Here is a 16,845-nt window from a genome sequence, read left to right as displayed (position 1 = left end):
TTTGCAGTGCAATTTGACTAAAGGATATTGGGCTTGATTTTACATCACTCCAATTTTCTGGTTCTGAATTGCTGAATTATTCACTAAGTAGTAAAATATAATCCTTAACTTCAGAATAGTATTGTGAATTACAACCAGTTTATCAGCTTCATTACAGGTCTTACATTTTGGAAGTACATCAAGTGATGTTCATTGTTCTGCCATCTGTTGAAGTGAAATTTCAGCTTGTGTATTTCTGCAGTGTCACCTTGAATAATTTCATCCTGTGAGTTCACCAGCCAAATGCAAATTTTTATATGCCCTCTTCATTCTGATTAGAGACTCTTCAGCATTCATGATTAATAAGAGTTGGCATATTAATCAACCTAGGAACAACTTGCACAACAGATAGAATAAAACCATTTTTGATAACAGGAAAGTTGTGGGAAAAAATAGGTTGCCAAACCTAGAGCAACACACACTAAACTTTAAAGTAACCATTATGATAATGTCAATAGGAGACTACATGTCCAGTTGTAAAACTGCAACTGCACTGTAACCATATGATTGACATTTTAATATATGCTATAATGACAATCATATGGTTACATCGTGTCAGTTTTGAACATTGTTTCTTTGTACGTTTGTATCCTAATGCATGACTCATTGTGGTATTGATATTATACTCCCGTCTTTCACTATTTATAAAAATAATAATTTGTGATTATAATTAATAGACAGAAATACTGCAGCACTTGTGGTGCATGTTGAAAGGTTAATTAAAAAGACCGGTAATTTTACTGAGTGACTCAGTTAACAAATTAATGAAATTGGTGAAAATTATGTCATTTAGAAATGAGCAACACACACAAAATGCTGGAGGAACTCAGGAAGTCAGACAGCATCTATGGAGTGGAATAAATGGTAGTTGTTTCAGGCTGAGACCCTGCATCAGAACTGGAAAGTAGAATAAGAAGGTGGGGGAGGGGTCCAAGCTGGCAGGTGGATCCAGGTGAGGGAGAACTTTTTTTTTGAATCAACACACCAAATTCTGTTAAGTAGGATCATAGGATAAACATAGACAAAAAAATTTGTGGTCAGAGTAGAATAAAGCTGAGGGCCATTGTCAGAAACAAGGCTCTCAAGATGAACCGTGATGATGTTGTTGTCCATCGTCATCGTCGATAAAGACCTCAACACCATTAGTCACTTTGAGACTGGATGCGGTGTTTCTGAAGATGACTGGTCAGGCCAATTTGGGCACAGAATGTCCTGGCACATGTTGGGCAGATGTGTGTAGGCATTGCAGTTGTTGCGCTGGTGGCTCTGGACTTGCGCAGCTCGCACTTATGTTGTGTTTCAGCAATGCGCCTTACTTCATTAGCGTGACAATCCTTGTGGATGAGGCCGCGCCAGGTAGGGCGGTTTTGTGCCAGCATTTCCCAGGAGGTTGTGTCTGTGTCAAGCGACCTCAGGGAGCCTTTAGTGTGTCTTTGTAATATTTCTTCTGCCCTCCATGTGAGCATCGTCCAGCAGAGAGTTCCCCAAAAAGGAGCTGCTTGGGTATGCGCTCGTCTGGCATGCGGATGACCTGACCTGCCCACCGGGTCTGTGTTCTCATCAGCAGCGTGTGGACTGATGGCAGACTTGCTCTAGAGAGAACTTCAGTGTCTGGTACTTTGTCTTGCCATCTGATGCCTAATATTCTGCGAAGACAAGTCATGTGGAAATGGTTGAGCTGTCTTGCATGCCTTCAATACACAGTCCACGTTTCACAGGCATACAGGAGGGTAGTGAGTACCACGGCTCTGTAGACCTTCAGTTTTGTTGCTGGACTGATTTCTTGACATTCCCATACAGTGGAGCGCAGTCTACTGAAAGCAGAACTTGCCTTTGCTATTCTGCAGTGAACTTCTGTATCAATGGTCAGTGCTAGGGACAAGATAAGTAAACTAGTCAACTGCCTGTAGTTTCTGTCCTTTGATTGTGATTTTCGGTTCTGTGTACGGTGCATGAGGGGCAGGCTGGTGCATAACTTCGGTCTTTTTGATGTTGATGGTGAGTCCAGAGTTGTCACAAGCCGTGGAGAATTTGTCCATATTAACTTGCAGCTCTGACTCCGAGCCAGCATACAGGGCACAGTCATCGGTAAAGAGGAAGTCTCAGAACAGTCTCCTTCACTTTGCTAATAGCTTGAACTCTCCTCATGTTGAAGAGCGTCCCATCCACTCTGTACTTGAGTCTGATTCCAGCGTCACTGTCCTGGAAGACATCATTCAGCGTGGCAGAAAACATCATGCTGAACAGTGTGGGTGTGAGCACACAGTCCTGTTTGACACCATTGGTGACTGGGAACGCCTCAGAGGATTCTCCACCGTCCAGCACTCTGGCCATCATGCCATCATGGAACTGGCGTACCATCTGAATGAATTTGGCAGGGCAGCCGAACTTTGATATGATCCTCCACAGGCCTTGTCAGCAGTCAGTGTCGAAGGCTTTCGTGAGGTCAGCAAAAGTTGTGTAGAGTTCGCAATTCTGCTCCTGACGCTTCTCCTGAAGTTGGCGCGCGGCAAAAATCATGTCAATAGTCCCACAACCTTTGTGAAAGCCACACTGTGACTCTGACAGCAGGCCCAGCTCCAGATGAGCGACCAGACGATTTAGCAGGACTCTTGCAAGGGTTTTTCCTGCGATGGAAAGCAGCGAGATTCCTCACTGGTTGTCGCATACTTGTCGATTGCCCTTCCTCTTGTAGAGGTGTAGGATGGATGTATCTTTAAGTTCCTGAGGAATGGATCCTTGCTTCCAAAAAGACTGAAACAACATGGTGAGCGTCTCTATAAGTACAGGACCACCAGCTTTGTAGATCTCTGCAGGTATGGTGTCTGCCCCAGGGGTTTTGCCACTGGATAGTTGACTGACAGCATTCGTGGCTTCAGCTACTACTGGTGGTTCATCCATGGCACTGTTGATGTCTACCTGGGGAATCCTGTCTATCGCCTCATCATTAATAGATGACGGTTGGTTGAGGACGGCTTCAAAGTGTTCAGCCCATCTTTGCAGGATGCATCTCTGCAATGTGAGTTGTACCATCTATACTCAGGAGGGGGGAGCTCCCGAGAGACTGGGGTGCATAACCCTGTTGTGCATAACTCTTGTATGACGCATACAGTCTACTCTGAGTGACTGCTGACCAGTACCAGCAAATTGTTGTTTTACACTGAGTGCTGCAACAAGAACGCAGTATCCATTATCAGGAACCCCATTACACAGGCCATTCCCTCTTCTCACGACTTCCATCAGGCAGGAGGTATGGAAACCTTGGGTTTCACACCACCAAGTTCAGGAACAATTATTACCCTACAACCATGAGGCTCTTGAACCAGTGTGGATAACATCATTCACTGCTATTCAAATGGATTTTACCACCTACAGACTCATTTTTAATGAGTCTCCACCTCATGTTCTCACTATTATTGTTTATTTCCAGTTTGCCATCTTTTACATACTGGTTGGTGGTCAATCTTGTCTGTATATGTACAGTTTTCTTAAAATTCATGCAGCTCTTTGCAGGTATTTTTTCACCTGCAAGAAAATGAATCTGAAAGTAGTGTATGGTAACATATATGTATTTTGGTAATAAAGGTACTTTGAACCTTTTCATAAGCGGTAATGCACCATAAGCTGGGTGCCAACTGCTGTAAGACAAGAAGAAGAAGAAGAACTTTTTCATAAAGATTCACATCAGATCTAGTAGGCTATGGACATGTTTTTAAATGAATACTTGATGTTTATTTCTTACAACTCTGGCAACATTTTCAATAGCTTATCAAAAATTGCTCTTCCTGTACAATCAAGGCCAGTACAATAAAAACTGCTTGCATTCAGTCTGAAGTTGTTTTCTCTCAGAGTTACCATCATTGACAATTGATATACCCGCTGCTCTTGTGACAACTAATTTAAATGATTTTTGAATGCTTTCACCATTATTATCTCAGTATTTTCAATGTCTCTATGTGGACACTTTTAAACACTGTACCTCTCAAGGACTTGTCTGTGATTTCAGACACTGTCACTAGAAAACTTCCACCAACTCAATTAACTTCCAACATTAGAGTTTTCTCACCTTAGCTGTATCAGAACATTGCTTGGAAGCCCTCAAGTTAATTTCAATGGAAGTGTTGTCATCATTGAATCTATAATGCCATCATTTTAGTTATCATTGATTATCACAAGTAAAGGCTTATGATCTGTTACTTGATTAAATTTGTCTATTAAAAAGTGATGAAATTTCTTGTTACTTAATATTATTCTAGGTGTTTCCTCATTGATATTGCCCATTGCCTGTGAATTCCAATTTAGTGAGTACTTTTATCAAAGTTCAAAATGCATTTGTTATCAAAGTTTGCAAAAAGTGGTGGATGTCACCAAATACTATCCAGAGATTTATTTTCTTGCAGTCATTCACAGTTGAACAAAGAAGTACAATAGAATCAATGAAAATGACATACAGGATTGACAAACTGTGCAAATCCAAAGAGAAACAAGTAGTAGTAATAAATAAATAATACTGAGAATATGAGTTGAGTTCATAGGTTGTGTTCAATGAACTGTTCAGTATTGTAGTGAGTGAAGTTGTCCACACTAGTTCAGGACCATTATGGTTGAAGGGTAGTAACTGTTCCCTGACCTGGTGATATGAGACCTAAGTCTCCTGTACCACCTCCCTGATGGTAGCAGTAAGAATGAAGCACGGCTTGAATGGTGAAGATCCTTGATGATAGATGCTACTTTCTTGTGGTAGCGCTCTTTGTAGGTGTGCTCAGTAGTGGGAAGGGCATTACCTGTGATGAACTAGGCTGTATCCATCACTTTGTCACATGGTGTGAGCAGAATTAATGTGAAAAAGACTAAGGAGCTGCTGGTAGACCTGAGGAGAGCTAAGGTACCGGTGACCCCTGTTTCCATCCAGGGGGTCACTGTGGACATGGTGGGGGATTACAAATACCTGTGGATACGAATTGACAATAAACTGGACTGGTCAAAGAACACTGAGGCTGTCTACAAGAAGGGTCAGAGCCGTCTCTATTTCCTGAGGAGACTGAGGTCCGTTAACATCTGCCGGACGATGCTGAGGATGTTCTACGAGTCTGTGGTGGCCAGTGCGATCATGTTTGCTGTTGTGTGCTGGGGCAGCAGGCTGAGGGTAGCAGACACCAACAGAATCAACAAACTCATTCGTAAGGCCAGTGATGTTGTGGGGATGGAACTGGACTCTCTGACGGTGGTGTCTGAAAAGAGGATGCTGTCTAAGTTGCATGCCATCTTGGTCAATGTCTCCCATCCACTACATAATGTACTGGGTGGGCACAGGAGTACATTCAGCCAGAGACTCATTCCACCGAGATGCAACACTGAGCGTCATAGGAAGTCATTCCTGCCTGTGACCATCAAACTTTACAACTTCTCCCTCGGAGGGTCAGACATCCTGAGCCGATAGGCTGGTCCTGGATTTATTTCATAATTTACTGGCATAATTTACATATTACTATTTAACTATTTATGGTTCTATGACTATTTATTATTTATCGTGCAACTGTAACGAAAACCAATTTCCCCCGGGATCAATAAAGTATGACTACTACTACTACTACTATTTTTTGTAGGCTTTTCCATTATTGGGCATTGGTGTTTCCATAACTGGCTGTGATGCAACCAGTCATTACACTCTGTACTATACATAAGACATAGAAACAGAATTAAGCCATCTGGCCCATTGAGTCTGCTCTGTCTTTCAGTCATGGCTGAACCTTTTTTCTATCTCCTGCTCAACCCCAGTTCTTAGCCTTCTTCCCATAACCTTTGATGCCATGTCCAATCAAGAACCTATCAATCTCTACCTTAAATACACCCAGCGACCTGTGTGGCAACAAATTCCACAAATTCACCACCCTTTGGCTAAAGAAATTTCTCCACATCTCTGTCTTGAAAGGGCATCCCTCTATCCTGAGGCTGTGCCCTCTTGTCCTAGACTCTCCCACCATGGGAAACATGCTTTCTATATCTACTCTGTCTAGGCCTTCCAACATTTGAAAGATTTCAATGAGATTCCCCCCCCATCCTTCTGAATTCCAGCAAGTACAGACCCAGAGCCATCAAACGTTCCTCATACGATAACCCTTTCATTCCTGGAATCATTCTTGTGAACCTCCTCAGGACCCTCTCCAATGCCAGCACATCTTTTCTAAGATGAGGGGCCCAGAACTGTTCACAGTACTCAAAGTGAGACCTCATCAGTGCCTTATAAAGCCTCAGCATCACATCCTTGCTCTTGTATTCTAGACCTCTTGAAATGAATGCTAAGATGGCATTTGCCTTCCTCACCACCTGCAAGTTAACCTTTACGGTGTTCTGCACAAGGACTTCCAAGTCCCTTGCCATCTCAAATTTTTTGGATTTTGAGAAACTTCTTTTCTTGAAAGAAGTTTGTCAGAGTTTCAGATGACATGCAGAATTTGCACAAACCTATAAGAAATTAAATGCACGGCTGTGGTTTCTTTCAAATGGCATTTGCGTGCTGGTACCAGGACAGAACTTCTTATATGATAACTCCCAGAAATTTAAAGCTACTGAACCTTTTCACCTCTGATCTCCTAATAAGCTTATGGACAGCAATTTCTTCCTTCTGTCATCAATATTCAGCTCTTGATTTTGCTGTTCTAAAGTGAGAGGTTGTGGTTCTGGCACCACTCAGACAGATTTTCAATCTTCCTCCTAATCCTGCAAAGTTTAGAAACATACAGTACCGTGCAAAAGTCTAAGGTGTATATATATATATATAGCTAGGAGACCTAAGACTTTTGCACAGTACTGTAGTAATTTTATGTATTGCACTGTACTGCTGCAGCAAATAAAAATTCATGATATGTGTGTGATGATAGATCTGATTCTGATTATAAGACCATAAAATGTAGGAGCAGAAGTAGACCATTCGGCCCATTGAGTCTGTTCCACCATTCAATCATGGACTGATCCAATTCTTCCAGTCATCCCCACTCCCCTGCTTTCACCCCACACCCTTTGATGCCCTGGCTAATCAAGGACCTATCTATCTCTACCTTAAGTACACCTAATGGCTTGCCTCCACAGCTGTTCATGGCAACAAATTCCACAGATTTACCCCCTCTGACTCAGCATCTCAGTTCTAAAAGGACGTCCTTCAATCCTGAAGTCGTGCCCTCTTGTCCGAAAATCCCCTACCATGGGAAATAACTTTGACACAGCTAATCAGTTAAGGCCTTTTAACATTCGGAACGTTTCTATGCAATCCCCCCTCATTCTGCTGAACTCCAGGGAATACAGTGCAAGAGCTGCCAGATGTTCCTCATACGGTAACAGGATTATGGGTCTCTATTTTGGATTGAGAGTAGGAAAGGTGCAGGGTGAGGGGAATCATGGTTGGAAAAAGTGGAAGGGAGAGGGGAGAGAGTGGGAAGCACCAGGAAGACATTCTGTAATGATCAATAAACCAACTGTTTGAAATCAAATGACCTTGCCTGATGTCTCAGGGCTGAGGGTGTCTGCACCCCACCCTTGGCACTCCTTCTCTGCACCCCACCCTTGGCACTCCTTCTCTGCCATCTGTCCCACATCCCTTCTACGGTGCTCTATCTTCACCATTCCCAACATTCTTTGCTCCCGCAAGGTTTACAAACTCTCTCTCCGCTCCATATTGACAAATACAGTACTGTGCAAAAGTCTTAGGCAACCTTTAGCTATATACATATGTGCTTCAGACTTTTGCATGGTATTTTATCTTGTGAAATGGGTGGTGGATATTGTCCACCATTGTCCACTTGTCAAGTGGATATTGTCCACTTGATTTCATGTGACTTTGTAGTTTCCATGCATTCTTCCGGTGCTGTCTGCCTCAGCACAATTGTTATTGGCTGTTATACTCACTCTACTTCATTTTCATATGCATCCTATATTGTTGTAGTCTCTCCAGTTCCTTCTCAATGTGAACATGTTGAGCATGCAGGACTACTTTTAAGTGACATTTGACTGTGCGTTTGGTGGAGTGTGAATATACTGTTACGTCCGTGGAGCTATTTTTGATCATATTATCTTACTTTTCCAATAATTTGTTAATGTCAAATACATTTATTATTAAAGTATGTATACTACATACAACCTTGAGATTCATCCCCTGACAAGCAGCTACAAAACAAAGAAACCCAATAGAGCCCATTAAAAGTAGAAGACCATCAAACACCCAATGTACAGAGAAAAAAAAACAAACTGAAATTCACGGAACTTTGAAGTAGAGTGGTAAAAACTTTCATTCAATGTTCCTTAAGTTACTGCAGCCATGTCGATCCACTTCCAAGTTAATCTATCTTCAAACAAATGCAGAAAGTTCAGCAGCTCTATTTGCTGTTCATTGTGTGCATTTTGCCCAAAGTTTGTAAAACCTCAATGGAATAGGTTTTCAGTTTTACAGTGATTACTGTCAGTCATAGTTTTCTAGAATACATATTTTGGCTTGTTGTCAAATAGCCTGTGGAAGTATCAACTTCTGTGTCAATGCACTGATTGTTAAATCAACACCTTAGCTCAAAAGTACAATTTGTGGTTACTTCCTGTGGCTTTGCTAAATTACGATCACAGTCCTCATGAACTGTCAAACTATGCAGTCTGATTATCTTGTAACATCGGGCTTTGCTAAAAATTTGACTGTGGACTACCCATGATGGCCAAAATTCCCTTTCATTCTTGGACTCTATTTCCATTGACAATATCACACACCAGTTCAAATGTCAGGTTTTGTGTTGTCACAAGCTTTGAACAGGGAGGAGCAACAAATAGTTAGGATGGCAAATGGCATTTTTTGTTTATATTATAAGAGAGCTGGAGTTAGAATATAGGGAAGCATTGTTTCAGTGATACAGGATATTGGTGATACAAAGACTTTGGTCACTTTATTTATATAAGAAAGAAAATACTGGGATTGGAGGTGACACAAAAGAGATTCAATAAACTAATCCCTCAGATTATAGCATTGTCCTGTCAGGGGCAGCTAAATGAATTAGATTTAAATTAAATTAAATTTTGTAGTGTCAAAGAATGACAGATGATCTTGGTGATATAAGTGGGGGAACATGACAGGTTTTTATTCGTGAGTGGAACTCAAAAGAGGAGGTATAGTTCTATGATTAGGGGATGTGATTTAAAACTGAGACTTATTGCAGAGAATGATGAATCTCTGATCTCCTCTCCCTCCGTCCCTCTCTCCCCAGCAGTGTATTGGTAACTAGATCATTGAGAGTATTTAACAAAGAAGTAGATAAATTCTTGAAAGTTTGGGAAATGGAGGGTGATGCAGAAACAACACTACAATTAAAAAAAAGATGATTACTGGACCAGATTAGCCATGATCCATGATCCTATTGAATGGCAGGGACGAACTGAGTGACCTATACCCTCTCATCTTGACAGATTTGTTTCTATATAAGCAAATCTCATCTCTTAAGGCAGAAAGTAAAAAGGCATTAAAATGGCAATGCATGGATCAGTTCGTAAATGAAGCAATGTCTTCACTAAATGTCTTACCTTGTTTCTGCCACCTTAGCTAATATCAAGATGTTCAATTATTTTTAGAATTCAAATCAAAGTCTAATGCCTGTTTCTGTTCAAGGCATCTTTTGGCTTTTTTAATTAAGTGCAATCGTGAACAATAGCCAGATTAGTAATGCTGATCAAGTCAACTAGTTCCCAAAAAGAACTCTGATAGGCCAATCAGATGATTCACTGCTGCTCAGAGAACAGGCACAAGAGCCACTAGCCTCTGTACCCCAGAAACACACCTGAGTGGTGCAGCGGAGGTACATGACCTGATCTGAAAGCATCATGTTGACTCAAAACAGATGGTGTTCACAGTGGAACAGCTTGGTCAAGGATGGGGTGATCAGCACTGATGGACAAATTATACTTCCACTACCCCAATGGTAGTTTGGCTTACACACATTTTGGAAATTTTCTGATTGTGCCCAACTCTGCTTCTGACCCATCCTCTGTCAGAATGATGTACTTTTCATGCTCTCATATTGTGTCATTTTGGGTTAATCGGTGAAAAACCGGCACCATTGCTTGTTGGTACTTGCTCATTTATGCATCCTTGTTTGCTTTTTGTAGCCTAACTAAATTTGATTCCATTGACTAACGTCAGTACTGCAAGTTCACTTCATACTTGTTTAGCTAGGGTTAATCATATTTTCAAACAATCCTCTGACATCAACATTGTCACCTTGTAATGTGTTCTGTATGAATTTGAGCAATACAAAGGACAGATATTCAAAAGATTTGCATTGTTACATGTTAAGTGTCCAAGTTCTTGAAACATTTTGGGAAGTATTACAGTACATTGTTTGAGAACCAGTCACACCATATGACCTTGCAGTTTGTTCTCTCTTGTGCGCTCTCTCTCATTCTCTCACTATACATGTTAGTAGGGAAGTGGTGTTAGGTAAATTGAAGGGATTGAAGGCAGATAAATCCCCAGGGCCAGATGGTCTGCATCCTAGAGTGCTTAAGGAAGTAGCCCAAGAAATAGTGGATGCATTAGTGATAATTTTTCAAAACTCGTTAGATTCTGGACTAGTTCCTGAGGATTGGAGGGTGGCTAATGTAACCCTAATTTTTAAAAAAGGAGGGAGAGAGAAACCGGGGAATTATAGACCGGTTAGCCTAACGTCGGTGGTGGGGAAACTGCTGGAGTCAGTTATCAAGGATGTGATAACAGTACATTTGGAAAGCGGAGAAATGATCGGACAAAGTCAGCATGGATTTGTGAAAGGAAAATCATGTCTGACGAATCTCATAGAATTTTTTGAGGATGTAACTAGTAGAGTGGATAGGGGAGAACCAGTGGATGTGGTATATTTGGATTTTCAAAAGGCTTTTGACAAGGTCCCACACAGGAGATTAGTGTGCAAACTTAAAGCACACGGTATTGGAGGTAAGGTATTGGTGTGGGTGGAGAATTGGTTAGCAGACAGGAAGCAAAGAGTGGGAATAAACGGGACCTTTTCAGAATGGCAGGCGGTGACTAGTGGGGTACCGCAAGGCTCAGTGCTGGGACCCCAGTTGTTTACAATGTATATTAATGACTTGGATGAGGGAATTAAATGCAGCATCTCCAAGTTTGCGGATGACACGAAGCTGGGCGGCAGTGTTAGCAGTGAGGAGGATGCTAAGAGGATGCAGGGTGACTTGGATAGGTTGGGTGAGTGGGCAAACTCATGGCAGATGCAATTTAATGTGGATAAATGTGAAGTTATCCACTTTGGTGGCAAAAATAGGAAAACAGATTATTATCTGAATGGTGGCCGATTAGGAAAAGGGGAGGTGCAACGAGACCTGGGTGTCATTATACACCAGTCATTGAAAGTGGGCATGCAGGTACAGCAGGCGGTGAAAAAGGCAAATGGTATGCTGGCATTTATAGCAAGAGGATTCGAGTACAGGAGCAGGGAGGTACTACTGCAGTTGTACAAGGCCTTGGTGAGACCACACCTGGAGTATTGTGTGCAGTTTTGGTCCCCTAATCTGAGGAAAGACATCTTTGCCATAGAGGGAGTACAAAGAAGGTTCACCAGATTGATTCCTGGGATGGCAGGACTTTCATATGAAGAAAGACTGGATGAACTGGGCTTGTACTCGTTGGAATTTAGAAGATTGAGGGGGGGATCTGATTGAAACGTATAAGATCCTAAAGGGATTGGACAGGCTAGATGCAGGAAGATTGTTCCCGATGTTGGGGAAGTCCAGAACGAGGGGTCACAGTTTGAGGATAGAGGGGAAGCCTTTTAGGACCGAGATTAGGAAAAACTTCTTCACACAGAGAGTGGTGAATCTGTGGAATTCTCTGCCACAGCAAACTGTTGAGGCCAGTTCATTGGCTATGTTTAAGAAGGAGTTAGATACGGCCCTTGTGGCTACAGGGGTCAAGGGGTATGGAGGGAAGGCTGGGGCGGGGTTCTGAGTTGGATGATCAGCCATGATCATAATAAATGGCGGTGCAGGCTCGAAGGGCCGAATGGCCTACTCCTGCACCTATTTTCTATGTTTCTATGTTTCTATATGCTTAATAACATCCTTAAAAGGTATATTATTTTTTCACTTTTAACTTGTATATAGGAATGACATGAAACATTATACAATCTTTTATATTACAATGTGCAAATTGCTTTCGCGATATAATAGCTTAAAATTTCATTGGGTGGAGCACCTTGCAATGATTTATGATTGGTTTAAAAGGTATCAATGCAATAATTGCTTAACTTTGGTGATTGATCATAATTATAGAATGTAGATAGCAACTAAAGCCAGTTTGCAGCTTCTGATGTATACTTATTTGCCACAACTTATTGGAACTAATGTTGACATATAGTAATAGGTGCATTATCTTGCTGAACTTACCCCAGCACAATATGAATAACTGATTTAATTTGCAAGCTCTTGATCTCCATGAGTGGTATGAAACTAGGTATGATTCAGCTGATACTGAACCCATCGCATTTTACCAATCGTTAAAACTACATTCCATCTCCCCACTATTTTACGGGTGCAGGTTCAACAATTGAAAAAATATGGAGAAAGAAGGGAAGGACAACACAGGAGAGGTTATTAAAGTCTCCAGAATGGGAAAAAAAAGACAGTTTACGAAAGGATAAGAATTTAACTTTAGGCAATATCCAGACAAAGTTGAGAAGAGAACGGGTTCATATAGGATTGAAGGTGTTATATTTGAGCAGATGAATTATATGAAACACAATGGATGAGTTTATGGTGCAGTTAGAAATTGACAGCTATGAGATTGTGGCCATCAGTAAAGCTGTGGCTGAAGGAAGATGACAGCTTGGACATTTACATCCACAGATATATAGTACATCCTACCAAAAAGGTGGGTAGGCAGCAGAGTGGGTTGTCTCTGTTGGTAAAAAAAATGAAATCAAATCCTTGGTAAGAAGTGGCGTAGGACCAGAAGTTGTAGAATCCTTGTGGGTAGAGTTATGAAACTGCATGGACAAAAGGACCCTGATGGGAGTCGTTATAGAGGCCTACAAATAGTAGCCAGACTGTGGGGTACAAACTGCTACTGGAGATTTTTAAAAAAAAGGGGTATTTAAGAAAGACAGTGTTACAGTAGTCATAGGGGACTTCAATATATAGATAGACTGGGAAAATCAAGTTGGTGCTGGATCCCAAGAGAAGGAATTTGTAGAACGTCTACATGATTGCTTTTTAGAGTAGCTTGTGATTGAGCCCACTAAGGGAAAGACAATTCGGGATTTGGTGTTCAGCAATGGATCTGATTTGATTAGGGATTTTAAGGTAATAGGACTGTTAAGAGGTAGTAATCATAATAAGATAGAATTCATTCTACAGTTGAGAAGGAGATGCATAAATCAGATATATCAGTACTATGGTTGAGTAAAGATAACTTCAGAGGCCAAAATGGATTTGAAGGGGAGATAAGCAGGGAAGAATTTGGAGAAAACAGATAACTTTATCCCAAAGAAGAAACATTCAAGAGGGAGGATCAGGCATCTGTGGCCAACAAGGGAAGTCAAAGCCAACATAAAAGCAATATAGCAAAAGTTAGCAGGAAATGAAGGGTTTGGGGAGCTTTTAGAAAACAATAGAAGACAACTAAAAACATAATAATGGGAGAAAATATGACTTATGAAGATAAGTTAACTAATAATATAAAAGAGAACAGTAATTAAAAGTTATTTTCAGATTATGTAAAGAGTAAAAGAGGCAAGGATGGACATTGGACTGCGGGGAAAATGATGCTGAAGAAGTACTAGTGGGAAACTAAAAAATGGCAGATGAACTGAATAAGTATTTTATGTCTGTCTTCACAGCGGAAGACACCGGAAATACATGTGCGGTGTTTGAGAGAGGGCAGAAGTGAGTGAGGGGTGGGACTTGAGCAGAGAAGTTTTGAATGGCCTCCAGTTTACAGAGAGCGAAATGTTGGAAGCTGGCTATGTACACGTTGGCATAGCTACATTCAATGTTAATAAAAGAATTATATGAGTTTGAGTCGTACATGGGCTGATAAAGTGCCAGTGCTTGGCAGTGTTCCAGAGGTGAAAATAAGTGAATGCATATGAAATCAGAAATTCAGCCCAGTGTCAAACATGACATCACGATTGCAAGCAGTCTGTTTCAAACAGTTTTCAAACTAGCTGAAAATGATGTACTTGGTGTCTTCTTAACACCTAGTGGATGTCAAATAAACAGTTTGACACTTTGGAGATTGTAAAGGGATCCGGAGAGGTAAAGCAGAGTTACATTTGTATTTCAAATAAAACCGAGCAGAATGGTACATTTGTTCCTGTCACAAGGGCTACACTGGATGAGAATTTTAAGAAGGGTCAGAGCTCTTCTGTCCCAATCATTGTATTTCATTAGTAACTTTGGTCAAAGGTGTTTGGTGTTGTGGCAGGGGTAGAAATCTAAATGGAGGAATATAAATAAGCACTTTTATGTAATATGGGCATTAATTAATACTATGAGAAGGTTCTGAAAAAAATAGATGTGGCAGTATATCTCAGGATGAGGAAGTCCTGTCCTGATGGTCCAGACCCAATTCTATAGTTCACATTGTTTATAGCAGTCTGATTTCTGGATGGATAAAGAACGGCCATGAAGCAAGAAGAAATTTTAATCCAGTTACTTAAATCCTCATGGTGTGGCAAACATACTCCCATTGGTAGCTTGAGAATGGTGCCTAGAATAAAAACGTGTAAAAGGAACAAAATTAATATTTACACCACTGAAATCAGTGATTTCATGTAAATTGGGAAAGCCTGCTGTGAATTTAATTTGTTTTTGTTTTAAATTGTGATTTATACATTATTTTTGTGTGTTTCATATACTCTTAGTGGCCACTTAATTAGCTACCTATGATCCCTAATTAAGTGGCTACCTGGAGTATGTTCATAGTCTTCTGCTGCTGTAGCCCATCCACTCCAAGCATCAACTGGTTGTACATTTAAAGATGTTCTTCTGCACACCACTGTCGCAATATGTGGTTATTTTAGTTACTGTTATCTTCTTGACAGCTTGAGCCAGTCTGGCCATTCTCCTTTGACCTTTCTCATTAGCAAGGTGTTTCTGCACACTGAGTTCTGCTCTCTGGATCTTTTGTTGTTTTTTTTTTGCATCTTTATATGTAAACTCTAGAGACTGTTGTACATGAAAATCTCAGGAGATCAGCAGTTTCTGAGGTACTCAAACTACCTTGTTTGACACCAACAATCATTCTACAGTCAGAGTCACCTAGATAACATTTCATCTGCATTCTGATGTTTGGTCCTAACAATACCTGAACCTCATGGCCATGTCTGCATTCTTTTATGCATTGAGTTACTTCCACACGATTGGCTGGTTAGATATTTGCATTAATGAGCCGATGTACCAAATAAAGATGCAACTGAGTATGCACTACCTGTCAGACCATTTTAACAGTATTGCAGAAGTGTTTTAACATGTGTGTGTATGCAACAAGAAAGATGAGCGGGGGGTTCAACAAATGTACCTGTCATCAAATTCAATGCCTGTGAGCATGGTGGAAATCTCTGCCTGAAACAAAAGTAACTTGAAAATGCATTTGTGTCTTTTTTTGTTAAAATGAATGTCTAACATTTAGCTTAAAATGATTTCTCTTGAGACTGTATCATCACTCCTCTCAAAGAGTTCACTAGCCTTCAAAAAACTGGATCCCTTTAATCCAGATTCAAGCACATATGTGTTCTGTAAGTGATTCTTTTAATCATGTTTACTCCAGTGTAAATACTGAAGATAATTGTAAATAAAGTTCTCTCTAATAATCTAACATTGGCAATAATGGAAGGCAAAAAGCCTGTTTACTTATTTTAGGGTATTTGAATTTGGAATAACTAAATACAGAGAATTCTGGTATTGGTTTGTTATTGTCACATGTACCAAAATACAGTGAAAAGCTTGTTTTAAAACGCGAACAACAGGAATTCTGCAGATACTGGTCTCGGCCTGAAACGTCGTCTGTACCTCTTCCTAGAGATGCTGCCTGGCCTGCTGCGTTCACCAGCAGCTTTGATGTGAAAAGCTTGTTTTTTGTTTGGTTTATGCAGCTCAAATCATTACACAGTACATTGAACTTGAATGAGGTAACAATAAAAAGGTAGAATAAAATATAAAACCCATGGAAAAAGTTGCAGTATGGGTAAATGATGATGTGTAAGATTGTAGCTTGGTAGATTTTGAAATGAAGAGTCCATCTTATTGTTCAAGGTATCTGTTCTAGAGTCTGATAACAAGGGGGTAGAAGCAGCCCTTGAGCCTAGTGGTAAATGCTTTCAAGCTTTTGTATTTTCTACCCATTGGGAAAGGGGAGGAGAGGGAATATCTGGGGTGGGTGGGGCCTTTGATTGTGGTGGGGGCTTTACTGATGAAGAAGTATAGACAGAGTCCATAGAGTGGAATTTTTGCAGTAAACTTACGTATTTGCATCAGGGTGACAAGCAATGTCTGCTAGAAGAGTGATAAATATGTGACACTTTTCAGTTTCTAAAGCTTTACTTTTAAGCAAGATGCTGCTCAAAATAGAAGTAGCATTGGTGATTTCCTTAATAACTTTAAAGATTGTTTAATGTCATTTCATGTAGCCGAGTGTAAAGGAATAAATTATTACTCTGGATTCGATGCAGTCCAAAAAAGTGGTTGTATCTCCTTTGCACTACTAAAAGAAAGAATTAAAAAATTAATGATTTGTCACTACGAACACTATTTGGGTTCGTGCACTCACGTTGA

The 16,845-nt window shown here is 40.6% G+C and overlaps 1 protein-coding gene across 1 annotated transcript in view; it reads left to right on the top strand.

The window, feature by feature from the left end:
* The window catches only part of man1a1 (mannosidase, alpha, class 1A, member 1), a 488,943-nt gene that overhangs the window by 233,277 nt on the left and 238,821 nt on the right, over positions 1-16,845 (top strand). The gene's annotated exons all lie outside the window — the stretch shown is intronic.

The sequence above is a fragment of the Mobula hypostoma genome, chromosome 2 (genome assembly GCF_963921235.1).
Source record: "Mobula hypostoma chromosome 2, sMobHyp1.1, whole genome shotgun sequence".
In the NCBI taxonomy this organism is placed as follows: domain Eukaryota; kingdom Metazoa; phylum Chordata; class Chondrichthyes; order Myliobatiformes; family Myliobatidae; genus Mobula; species Mobula hypostoma.
This window is presented reverse-complemented; position numbering and strand designations above follow the sequence as displayed.